The sequence below is a fragment of the Meriones unguiculatus genome, chromosome 18 (genome assembly GCF_030254825.1).
Source record: "Meriones unguiculatus strain TT.TT164.6M chromosome 18, Bangor_MerUng_6.1, whole genome shotgun sequence".
NCBI classification, from domain to species: Eukaryota; Metazoa; Chordata; class Mammalia; order Rodentia; family Muridae; genus Meriones; species Meriones unguiculatus.
In genome coordinates, this window is record NC_083365.1 from 27,475,825 (window position 1) to 27,488,388 (window position 12,564).

A 12,564-nucleotide genomic window follows, 5' to 3' on the forward strand; every position below is an offset into this window, starting at 1 on the left:
CTCCCCTACTCATCTCCTCCTAACTTTGTATCCCTTTTAATTTTAATAACCCACTAAGTCCAATTTGTGCTGCCCATACATTCACAGGTGTGGGACCATCCAGTGACCCATGGTCAGCCTACCAGAAGCCACCCTTCAAGAAAGCTGACTTTCTTCCCCCCAGAAGCCATCTGCTGTCAATCAGTACTCAGTTAAGGTGAGAGTTCATGTACCCTCCCCTCTCCATGTAAGTCTCGAACAAGCATTGTCCACCTATTCCAGGAAGGAAACCGTGCTGGTAGACAGGAAGCTGGATATGAGATACCAAGTCTAACTGCAGCTATGTCTTGGCAGCTGTGAAAGGAGTTAGCACCCTGTCATGGTAAAACTACAAGCCGATAACATAGACAGGAGAACAAAGGGAGTATAGTCCAATTAAGAGCTAGCAGATCCTGCCTAGTTCTGTGGCCAGCAACACCTTCAAAGTCAGCCAGTAGCAACACGGGCCAGGGCTAATTGTTAGCAGACAGTTAAGGTCAGCAGCTAACAAAATAGAAGTCAGAGGTGGCCAGAGAGAGGTCTCAACCCTTTTCCATGCCTCCTTAATTAAGCAAGCAGCTCATGAATGGAGCATGATCATCTCCCTAGTTGGCCAGGGAGACAAGGGTAGACAGTGTGGGCTCTCACTTGGCTCAGCTTATGCTTATGTTCACAGAACCAACCAATCTCAAGAGAAATTATCTCCGTCTTTGGTTTGGGGCCTGAAATCCTATCAGGGGCTTCAAAAGCATAGCTCTGTGGGTTTCCCCTCTCTTAGGGCTCCTTCCCATGTGGGAGATGATCTAATCTTGATAGCAAACTTCTCTTGCAGCCCCTCTCCCACAACCCCAGCTCTGCTTGATTTTCAGGGTGCCGCTTTCTTCAACAGATCTTCGGTCTTTCTCCTTTCACTTTCTCTCAATAATGAAACGTCTTGTTAGTTTTCTTACATTTGTGTGTGTGCATGTATGTGTGTGGGTGTGCACACGTGCGCATGGCACTGCACATGTGTGTTGGTGAGAGAGCAACATGCAGTAGTCAGTTTTCTCTTTCCACCACGTGGGTCCTGAGGATCAAACCCAGGTCATCAGACTTGGCAGCAAGCGCCTTTTCCCACTGAGCCATCTTACCAGCCCTCAAAACTGCCTTTTAAGCACACCCTTCTGGTTGGCTTTCATTCTTCAAATTTGCAAACAAGGACTTGAGTGGATGACTCGGTAGAGGCTGCACGCTGGGAGGGTCCAACATTTTTACTCCTGAGTTATGGAACCTCTGCCTGCAATGACACTTCCTGTTCCTCATCTCACAATCACTTTAGGTGTCATAGCTCAAGTTTTTTATTTCTGTCATCCAAGAAATAACCGCTAAGGGTAAGAAGTTATGAGTGATCCCAGTGCAGGAAACTGAAGGCACACACTAGTTTAGAAGGTTGAATTAGACTGGATAACAATAACTTCCAGTTTGCTATGTCATAGATGTGCTGAAAAGAAAAAAAAGAAAGAAAAAAGAAACTATTCTGTAATTTTTGGAATCCCATGCCTTTTTAATTCCTGGTAGGATTATTGCTACACATAGCTGATAATTATTGTACTAGCATGGTTTTGTAGTTAACTGTAAGTGATTTGAGGTAAGTCGCTTCTCGGAACCCCAGCTTCCTCATCTGTAAACAGGAGAACTAATCCTTTACAGGAGGGACTCAGGATTAAATCGACATCATATGTATGCATTTATTAGTGATAAGCTTTTAATGGTAGCCATTGCAGCAACCTTATGTGTAGATAACACAATTTTTCTTCTTTTACTCACGGAGAAATTCAAATTTACTGAGAGAAAATTAGCCGTGATCATATGGTTGCTAAGTGACAGAGGCAGTAGGGAGGTTCAGGCCTCTGTGAGTCTCTTTATTGGTTGGTACTTTTCCTCTGTCCAGATGTTTGCAGCAGCCACACTGGCCAGGGAAGATAGGAGGTTGAAATGATAACTCAATAAACATGTGCCCTAGAACTCGTCAGAGTGCTAATACCCTCTGGGAGCTTTTGGGAAACGAAAACCCTCATGCTTTGATTCCAGACACACCCAGTCAGAAACTTCTGCCCCTCAAAATGTTACCCAAATGTAAGTTTTAATGATGGTATGCCTTAAGGTGAACCTCTTTGTATTTATTGGTTGTGGGGAAATAAGGACAAATGTTGGCTTTACTTGTTGGCCCACAGTTCCCTGAGATTGTTTATATTTTTGGTGCATTTTTTTTCTGTTTATATTGCATGAATTCTACTGACCTGCCCTTCCTTTTACTAATTCTATTTTCATGTTCACATTTTTCACTTATTTTAATTATTTTGTTCATTCAAGACAAGGTCTCTCTCTCTCTCTGTGTGTCCCTCTCTCCCTATTTCTCTTTGTCTGTCTCTGTCTATCTGTCTCTCTGACTTAAACTTGCCTGAAACTCATCCTGTAGTACAGATTGCCTTGAAATCATGGCAACCATTAGTTTACAAATCTTGATGCATCAGGCCACTCCCAGGTTGCTTAGCCACCTGTGATGTCATCATTGGTTGCCACCGCCAGGGTCCCTGGATAAAAGAACCCCTGCCTTTTCTCTCTCTCTTCTCTTGCACTCTTACTGCCTCAGTTTCTCTCTTGCCCCCACCATGTCTTTCTCTCTCTCTCCTTCCTTCCCTCTCTCTCCACCTCCATATAGTTAATTTCTTACATATCAGATCTGTTGTATGCATGACATTTTTAAATATATCATAACAGCAACCCTCCTGCTTCAAGTCTCCTGGACACTAAAATTAGAGTTGTGAGTGACCATGCCTAGATGCTATTTGATTTTTTTCTTTCTTTCAGTTTCAGAGTGCAGATGTGTTAACTATGTGCATGTATGCAGGTGCTGGTGCACATGTGTGTGGAAGGCAGAGACTACAGATGCTGTTTCTCAGATTTCCACTTTAGTTTTTGAGACAAGGTCTCTCACTGGATCACAGTGTTCACTGATTATGCTAGGCAGACTGGTCACAAGCCTGAGGAATCCTTCCTATTTCTGCCGTCTGGGTGCTGGCATTGTGAGTACAAGTCACCACGCTTGGCTTTGGTTTGAGGTGGGTTCTGAGGATCAAATTCAGGACCTCAAGTTTGTGCTGCAAGCAGGCTACTGACTAGCACGCTATATCCCCAGTCCTAGTTTCATCTTTTTCATGTAGAATTGCTGCTCCTTTGCCGCAACTTTTTATTTCTTTAATTTATTTAAAGATAATTTATAATTGCTTATTGTGGTATTTTTAAGAACGGCTGCTTTAATATTCTTGCTTTGGGCAGGTGGTAGTGGCTCCCAGCACTCAAGAGGCAGAGGCAGATGGATCTCTTGAGTTCGAGGTCAGCCTGGTCTACAAAGTGAGTCCAGGACAGCCAAGGCTACACAGAGAAACCCTGTCTCAAAAAAAGGAAAACCAACCAACCAACCAAACAAAAAAAACCAAGCAAATAAATTTCTTGTTTGATAATTCTAGCAGCAGATTTGTATTGATACTGGCTGCCTACTGTTCACCTTTTTTAAATGTTTTTTTTTTTCCCCTTGTGCTGCTGGGGGCTGAACCCAGGACCATATACACAATAGGGCACAGAGCTATATCCCCAATCCTATTTTAAATTTTAAAAATTATATCCTGACAATTTTGATATTGTATCATGATGCCCTTATTTTATTAGCAGGAAACCCCCAGTCCCGTTTGAGTGGCAGAGAGCTCTCTTGGTGTACAGGTTTAGATTTCTGACTCACTCCTGGCAAGAGCAGGGTGCCTCATCACAGTAACTCAATAAAGAGGATGCGTGGCAGGAAGCTCAGCAACCTTTGGCCTCACTGGCACTCCTGAGGTGATCCTGCGCACTGACTCTTGCCATCCCGTTGTCTTCAAAAAGGGATGAAACTTAGTTCCCTGATGGGATCCATTGTCCACAGAGAGGCAGGAAGCAGGAGGCTGACCAAGAGGGGAGGTCAGCTCTCCATTGCTGCTGAAACCAGTGAGTGAGGAGAACAGCGGGTCAGCTAGGATCTGCAGCCCACACTCTCGTTTTGTTTTCTAAAGCTGGGTGAGGGTGATAGGAAGGCAGGAGTGCTCCTCAGATTTGTTTCCTGTTGAGTCTCACTGCTGATTGAAGTTCAGTACTCCTTAGGACCTTGCTGACACCGGAGTACTGACTCCAGCGTACAGAGCCTCATCATTTGGACGATAGATGGTGGTGGTGGCAGTTTCAGTTTGGAGGCTATTGACACTTTAATGTGGGAGAAGAGTAACTCCGCCATCACCTAGGCCTTAAGTGGAGACTAGCATCTGATTAAATACCCCTCCCATGGGATCTGGCAGGGATATCCAAGCACCCAAATCTAATGTCTCCAGATAGAGAATAAGAACACCCACACCCAAACCCACACAGTTTTCCCATTTGTTTGCCATGAGAAAGGCAGCTGTTAAATAAATGGCTTTCCACTGTGGGGGTCACCCCTTTTTTTATCTTTTGATCAGAATAATAGATTTCTCTGTGAGTGGATTTTGTCTGTACCTGCTGATCATTCATGTTCAGGACACATGAGACAAGCCAAGAACTCACTGGCATGTTGTTTTCTAAGCCCCAAGGTTCCCACACAGTCTGCCTTCTTCATCCCTCTCTATGGTGGTTCACTGGTATCTACCACTGTGAGAAGGAGTGCCTGAGGAGACTGAGATGCTCCCACCTGGGCTGGGACCAGAACTTTAATGTATACTCAACCTTAAAGACAAGCACTAGATAACAGGTGTGCCCTGTGAGTACCAACAACCAATCCATATAAATTGTGTTTCATCTCAGCTCAGGAACTACATCTGTCATCAACACTGTGACACATCGCAAGAGTCACTTTTCCAAAGCAGAACATCCTGGAACTAACTTCTGAGGGATTACTGCAATGCAACCACCTCAGCAGTTTTTGTGTGGGAGCGTTGACATGGGCTCGATTCTCCAACTGATGGACTTTCCGGTGGACCAGAAACACAACAGTCAAGCCGTTTGTCTAAAAGACATTTTATTGCACATGAAGAACAGAAGCAGAATTAGGTTACAGAGGAAAGTTGAAGACAGGTTTAAAACTAGTCACACTGGTGGAAAAGATCTGAGTCCACACTTGGAGTTTTGATGTGTTATTTTTCAGTACATGGAGGTTATTGTGCAGGCTTTGCACTGGGTAAACGGGACGATAATGATGTTTGACATTCAGCAAGAAGAGCCTAAGTCAGACTACTTTCCTCTGCTCTTAAGTTCATAAAATGGATACATGTCTCTGTCAATATATTCAAGTAATGCATAGGTACGAAATGAGAAATCATAGCAATTTCTTCTTTCCTTCTTCTTCTGTGCTAACTTCATGTGTGTTGGCCTTTAAAGGCAGCCATCAGCAAACACAGGTTTCCACGGACAGATGACACTAAAATCTCCCTGGAATTTTCAGTCAGCCATGGTAGGTAACTCAGGTTCCTGGAGAAGAACGTTGTATCAGATTTGATCTGGCTTTTAAATTTATGAAGAATAAAATGCAAGCTGTTTTCTGAAACACCACATTGCACACACACACGCACTCACAGACACGCATAGGCATGTCTACACACGCTTTTTGCTACTTTGTTGAGCTAAAGGGAGCACTTCAGCTGAGCGCTGCATTGAACCTCAGCCTTGTCATGCCAGAAGTACGGGATATGGTCTCCGCAGGTCAACCAATGTCTGTTGGAAAAGAAAATTACATTAAGACACAGTAACCTATGTGCTTTCGCTTTGTTCGTGATGCTACATTTTGACTCTGGTCAGAAATGCTGGAGCAGCACTTGATACTCCCTTCCTTCTTCCAGCTCTCTCCCGTCAGTGGGAGCAGATTTGGTAAAGAGTTAGTAGAGCTGAGTCTCTGTATGAGTCTAGTAGTTGTGAACTCATGTTTTAAGAAAGTTAAAAAAAATAACAGTTTTTAGCGAGCGTCTGTGAGAAGAGTGAGCAGAGCATCACACTATTAGTGAAAGGTCCTACCTAAGAGCACATCTCTTTACTGAGCTGTCCCACCATCCTCTGAGCCCTCTGCTGGAGATGTGGAATCAAGACTCAAATGGTGCCTTTCAGTTGTATTCTCTAGTATAGACCCAAAGCAGTACATAGGACACCTCTGTGAGTGTGAACAGAAAGTGGTGCTCAGGCTTCATCAGAACTCAGAGTGTTCCTTTCCAGATATTGACTGGAGGCTAATTAAAAAAAGTGGTGCCTGGTACCAATAGCAGTACCAGAACTGTGCCCCCCTTCTCTCCTTCTTCTTTATTTTTCACTAGAATTCAGGGGATGAGTCTACAGATTTCTTCAGATGACCACAGACCTTAGAGAAGCTGTTACTGCTGTGATACATAACACACTGATATTACTGGATTTTTCATATAAATAAATGGGTAAACATATGTAATTTGAATTTTTGGAATCATTATCTGTGCTATCAACTTCGGATAAAAACTACTACAGTTTATCTAAGTTGACATTGCAGAGAAATTAACAGCTATCTCAGTCGTGAAATGTTAAACTTAATTTTTTTCTATACAGCAGTAATGCACATTGTATTGGATGAGTAAGGTCTTATCTTGTGGGTTTGTTTATAGAAACTAGTGTTCTTTAAATAAAAAAAATGATTGTGGTAGAAAATTATTCCATAGGCACAGCATAATATTCTAAAGCTAACTTAGTAATTCTCCCTTCTGGTGTTTTATCTTTGAAGTTTCTGGTTATTAACACTTTTGTCCTTTCCTCTAATGTACATGAAAAATTATGCCAAACTGATGTGGTTTAATATTAGGAAGGACCTATTACTCAGCCAAACCCTTTAGGCATAATTCAAATTCCATAGGCTAGGAAGCCTTCCCAAGTGCTCTAATGAGAAAGACTTCCGTCTTCCAGCCCTTTAGCCTTTGCTTAATTCTTCTTTTATATGTGTGGCACACTTTTTTATTAGATATTATTGGTGCGAAACATTTTCCTTGGGTTCTTGCTTCGTCCCATCCATTCTAGCACTCCCTCAGAAGCTGGTATGATGCCGTGTCTAGACACGGCGTATGGTGAGAATCAATCAAATCAACAGACTGCACAAACCACATCTGGATTGCAAAGGTGATCACTTCCCCACGGAATTGGATTTTTCACTCTCGTTCATACTTACATTCTTCCATGATGAGCATCAGTATTTTGATTGTACTGAGAATGTTCTTTCAAATGAAAAAGCTTATTCATTGTTTTTATTCAGGTTACCCAGCAACCTGACTCTGGGTAAATGCACTTGCTACCAAGCCTGGTAACCTGTCTTGGTTCCCTAGAAGCCACATGTTAGAAGGAGGCAACAAAGTTTTGGGAGTTATCATCTGATCTCCACACATACATGGCCGCACACACACAACAGCACACACACACACACACCCCAAATAAATCTTTAAAAAAAGTAAAGATTCCTGTTCTGAAACATTTTGTAAGTAATTGACAAAACAAAAGATGTGTGGCACCTTGGAGTTTCAGGGATCCTTGAAGATCTTTGTTTGTAACTGGCTACTGAGATTTAGATGTCTTCATAGTTGATACTGAGAATTTAAATAAAGTTCAGTGAGTAGGAGAGTAAAAAAAAAAAAAACAACCTTATTAGAAATACTACATGCTCTGAAGATAGATTTTTTTTTCTAGGATGTCACATGAAGATGTATTTGATTTAGGCTCAAGCTGGTGATTGTGAAATATTATCCAGACCCTACACACACACACACACACACACACACACACACACACACACACTCATCTCTGGAAAGAAACAACATCTTTTCACTCAAGGCCAGCCTTGTGGTTTTTCTCCATGGCTGTGGCTGAATGAGGTGTTTTGAGTACCTGTGTTTTCCTTGTCACATCACCATGGAATATAAGAAGCAGAACCAAAGAACCTTTTACCACAACTGATTCTCTCAGGTTTGTATGTGTATGCTTTATGACAGAAAACAGGCAAATCTAAAAGATTAGTTTTTTTTACATTTAGTCAAAATAAGGGTTACTTCACAGACAGATCAAGAAACAGACTACACAAGCCACAGAACAACATTTTCAACTTTAAGATTTAGGTCTTAGGGTTGGATGTTTCTAGAAGATGTCAGAACATAGGAGCCACTGTAAGGTGGAGCTTACAGTAAGGGTTTCTGCCTCATAGGACAGTTATGAGCAAAGTTTACCCAACACTCCCCTCTTCCACATAAAAGCAAAGGCCTGTCGATGCCTCAGATGCAGAACACTTAGTTTTAAAAGGTTTTGTTTACTTTTGTTTTGTTTGTTTGTTTTATATTTTTGCTTTAGAAATAGGATCTCCCTATGTTTTTGAATCAAGCTCTGATTCTCCTGCCTCAGATTTCCACGGGCTGGGATTACAGGCAATTGTTTCTGTTCTCTGGTTACAATTTTCAGTTTTCTATCACAATCTGTTCTATTCCATCATGATATCCTCTCATCCCCATCACCTTGGGCTAGCATCTTGGGGATGAGGTCTTTGTGTGTACACCAAGAATGAGATTTCAGGTCAGTCTGAGGGATTAGCCTCAAAGCTTCTCCCTTGGGACACTTAGGATCAGGGCTCTGGATTCTGTTGTCATTAGGTAGGGGACAAAGAAAGATGATGTGACCATTGGTGGAGAGATGGGCCCGTTGTGCATTCAATCATTACTATGTTTCTTTATGATGCAATACTTTATCTAAATGGCTCATTCTTTGGGCCAATTTAAAATTGTTCTAATTATTTTCTAATGCCACATTATGATTTAATTGATGATTTCTTTTTTTCTTTTTCTTCTTTTAGCCATTAAAGGCTGGTTCATCTCTTTCAAATATCTTAAGCCCCAGAACACTTTCCTTTTTGTATTGAGGTTAGCATTCATGTGAAAGCAATGGATTTTCAGTTACTTTTAGCTTGAAGATACCATCTCTGTCTCTTTCCTTAAGGTAACAAAGATCACTGGCTTTGGACCAAGCCTTTATTGTTTGAGTTTCTACAGTTAGTGCTGAGTGAAGCATAATGGTGCAATCCTACACTATTAACACTCAGGAAGCTTAGGTAGAAGGAACCATTACGTTGGAGGCCAGCCTTCCTCTAAGCAAGCAATCAAGTTCTCTGAAGACAAGATAGACTGGTTATCTGCAATCTTTATTTTTTCTTTTATTGAAAATAGTCTTTATTTTTTTTTTATAAAATATATCCTGCTTATGGCCTCTCCTCTCAGTTCCTCCATACCTTCTCTCTTATCCATATGGATTCCTTTTCTGTTTCTCATTAGAAAACAAAAGGGCATTTGGGGAATAATAGTAACATGTAATAAGATAAAATAAAACCAAACACATTGAAATAGGACAAAGCAAACAAACAGAAGAAAAGGAGGCCAGGAAAAGGCACAAAAAACAGATATAGACACAGACACCCACTTGCTTGCACAATCAGGAATCCCATAAAAACAGAATACCAGAAGTCATAGTATATACCTAAAAGTCCCAGGTGTAGTCACTCACAACTTTGATCCCACCACCTAGAAAACAGAAGAAGACAGATCTCTGTGAGTTCAAGGCCAGTCTGATCTACACATTGAGTTCAAAGATATTAAGAGCTACATGGTAATCTGTCTTGAAACAAATAAAAAAAAAATAACTACAAACCAAAAAATATATATAAAGGATGTATAGAATTCAAAAACAAGAAAAAAATACAGGAATTTAGAAATAATGATCAGTAAGTAGCTGTAAGTTGTTTTTTTGTTTGTTTGTTTTGTTTTTTTTCCCCTTAAAAAATGCCAGCTTTCTAACTCCTCATAGGAAAACAATGTCTTTGGAACTATACATGTATAGCTAAGTTTTGTCTGCAATAGATCGTTGTTTCCAGACTACCATTTTTAAAAAGCTCAACAGCTGAACTAAAATATATAAAGGAGACATGGATGGTATAATCCCAAAAGGCAGATGCTGTTCCTGCTTCAGCATTCTTTGGTTTCAGCTGTTAGCCAAAGATGATTTAGATTTTAATGGCAGGAGCAAGAAATGCTTTTAATGCAAATTCCTGACATTGCACATCTCCCTTTGAAGAACAAGTGGGCATTCTTGCAAACTACCAGGCTTTCCTCAGTCCAGCAGCTGTAAGTAGACACAAAAGGCAAGGCCAAATGACTTTTATGTCACACTTAAGTTAGGGAAGTTATAAGACAAAACCATACAATTCTCCCAGAAGTGTTATTTCCTTTGTACTTTTCAATGTTTCCTGATTCACTGCAATAAGCAAATATTTCTATAATAGGGGGAAGGTTAATTTAGATCGACAGTTTTATACTTACCATAGCAAGAGAAAAACCAACCATGTATAAAAATGTCACAATAAAACTCATTATTTTGTACAGCCGAATGTTAAAAGAGGAAATAAAGATGATCATGGTATGTGAGCACTGGCTATTTTCATTAAGTAATATATATGATGGAAGAAGCTTGAAGGAATTTTTTTAACTCACCGTGGACAAATGATGACTTGTGAAATGAACAGCCTAGTTCAAATTCCATGTATGCTTGTTACCGTGCCCATAAACTCATTCTTATCTCTCCCATCTATTCCTTCTTATTTTTATACACACACACACACACACACACACACACACACACACCCCTATAGTAGCTTCCAAAGGCAGTCAAGAACACATTAAAGTAAAAAGTGGAAGAGAAAGAAAATGAAAACCAGAGATAGTTGTGTGCAATAGACACCCACCTTGGTTTGTGTTAATAGCTGGGCCATATATGTTGCTTTCAGAAGCCACAGACTGAAAACAAGCTCCTTTGTTTGTTGAGTGTGATGAGGCTTGGTATGAGAGTCAGACAGGAAATATTCGTTCTAAGAGAAGATCATGTCCCTGAGGTGGGCATCCATAACAATGTCCTTACAACAGAGGGAATGACCCATTTCTTCCTCAGTCCCTGAATATAAACTAGTGATATCATATCAAAAGGCAGGCAAGCTGAATTTGTGGGCTGAGTGTTTGCCACCAAGCCTTTTAAAACTTGACTTTGATCCCCAGGATCCAGATGATGAAAGGAAGGACTTGACACCCACAAATTGTCTCTGACTTCCACCTTTATACCATAGTTGGCCCGTATACTTCCGTACCGCACATACAATGACTAAACTGAAATATTAATTTAGAAAAAGAATTCTCAAGAAAACAGTTCTCTATTGAAAAAAGAGCGGAAGGAAGGAAGAAAGAAAGGAAGGAAGGAGAACAGGTCTATGGAATGAGCCCTGCAGCTGGCAGTGTGTTAGGCTTCAGTGGAACTTTACCTAGTTGACCACACACACACAGAATGTCTCAGAACAGACCTAGTCTCTAAGAAGTGCTCTATACACAGCTATAATTTGCCTTGCTGGTACCGCTAGCTTGTGTTTGAGGTGTGTCTCTTCTTTGACAGGGAACAGAGGAGGGTCAAATAGTGCCGGTGAATGGAATCAGCCCACAGCTCACCCCCTATACGTGGCCGTGACCGCTTCTGTTAGCAGAAACTGTTAGTTGAAGCTTAGCTTGGACATTGCCATGTTTGGGCCATCCAGGAAAAGTGGGCTTGCTCCAGGTAACACTTGAAAAACCAAAACTCCATAAATAGTCTCACTGCTAATATGTGGAGCAAGCCAAATCTGAGCTAAGAGGGACACCTTCCAAGAAGGAATCCACAAGGGTGAGCACTTGAGGCTTGAAGGGCACTTTCCTTTTAAGGGCTTAAGAAGGCTGTACAGAAATCCTTTCTGGTTTCCCTGCCTTCTACCAGGCCATAGGCTGGCAGAAAAATGAATCCTGAGATAATTAAGACCTAGTGACTCCAGAATCTATTGGCATCTCCATCAGTGCCTACCTCCCCTTTCTCCTGGTCTTGTCCTCCTTTCTGACTCTTTTTTAGATGGCTCATTACAACTGGTCTTATCATGTCAGAAGGTAGACATGCCTTCTGGAATCTCGGAATCTGCCAAGAACAGATTTGGGGCTAAAAACCCCTCCCTGCTAGGTTAATCTCTTTGGTGGCTGCACACACACACACAAAGTAAGCCACAAAGATTAGCTAGCCATGCCTGACGTGTGGGAGGCTACACCTTGCGATCACATCACCTTCTTTTTAAATGAAAATTGACAATGAGCTCCAGCCCGAGGGCATGAGGATGAAAAAGTGTGTAAAGAGATAAAATAAAATTGCCTAGGAAGGCTCTTCCCTTACCCTACTTAGGTCTGGAGCAAGCCTCTCCCAGGCTCCTCTCAGGCACATGGAATGCAGGAGGGACCAGAGGGGCAGGCGGGCTTGTGGGGAGGAATTAAGTGTGGCTTGTTCTGTTTCTGGCTTCTCTGTAAATACTACGACACCTCCAAATGGAGGAACAGCTGAGATAAGTGACTGCTAATCCCCCAACGCAGGGGTGGAGGCTGGGCGGTTCTCTTTCAGATCCCAGCAGATGGTGGATGA

At 41.6% G+C, this 12,564-nt stretch overlaps 1 long non-coding RNA gene across 7 annotated transcripts in view; it reads right to left on the bottom strand.

The window, feature by feature from the left end:
- Positions 1 to 5,062: 5,062 nt before the first annotated feature.
- The window catches only part of LOC110555970 (uncharacterized), a 53,928-nt gene continuing 46,426 nt past the window's right edge, over positions 5,063 to 12,564 (bottom strand). For all 7 annotated transcript variants that reach the window (XR_009587296.1, XR_002476855.2, XR_009587298.1 and 4 more), the window contains 2 exons: positions 9,571 to 9,614; positions 5,063 to 5,526 (listed from right to left, as the gene is read on the bottom strand). This is a non-coding gene — a long non-coding RNA (uncharacterized LOC110555970). The remainder of the gene's footprint in view (positions 5,527 to 9,570; positions 9,615 to 12,564) is intronic.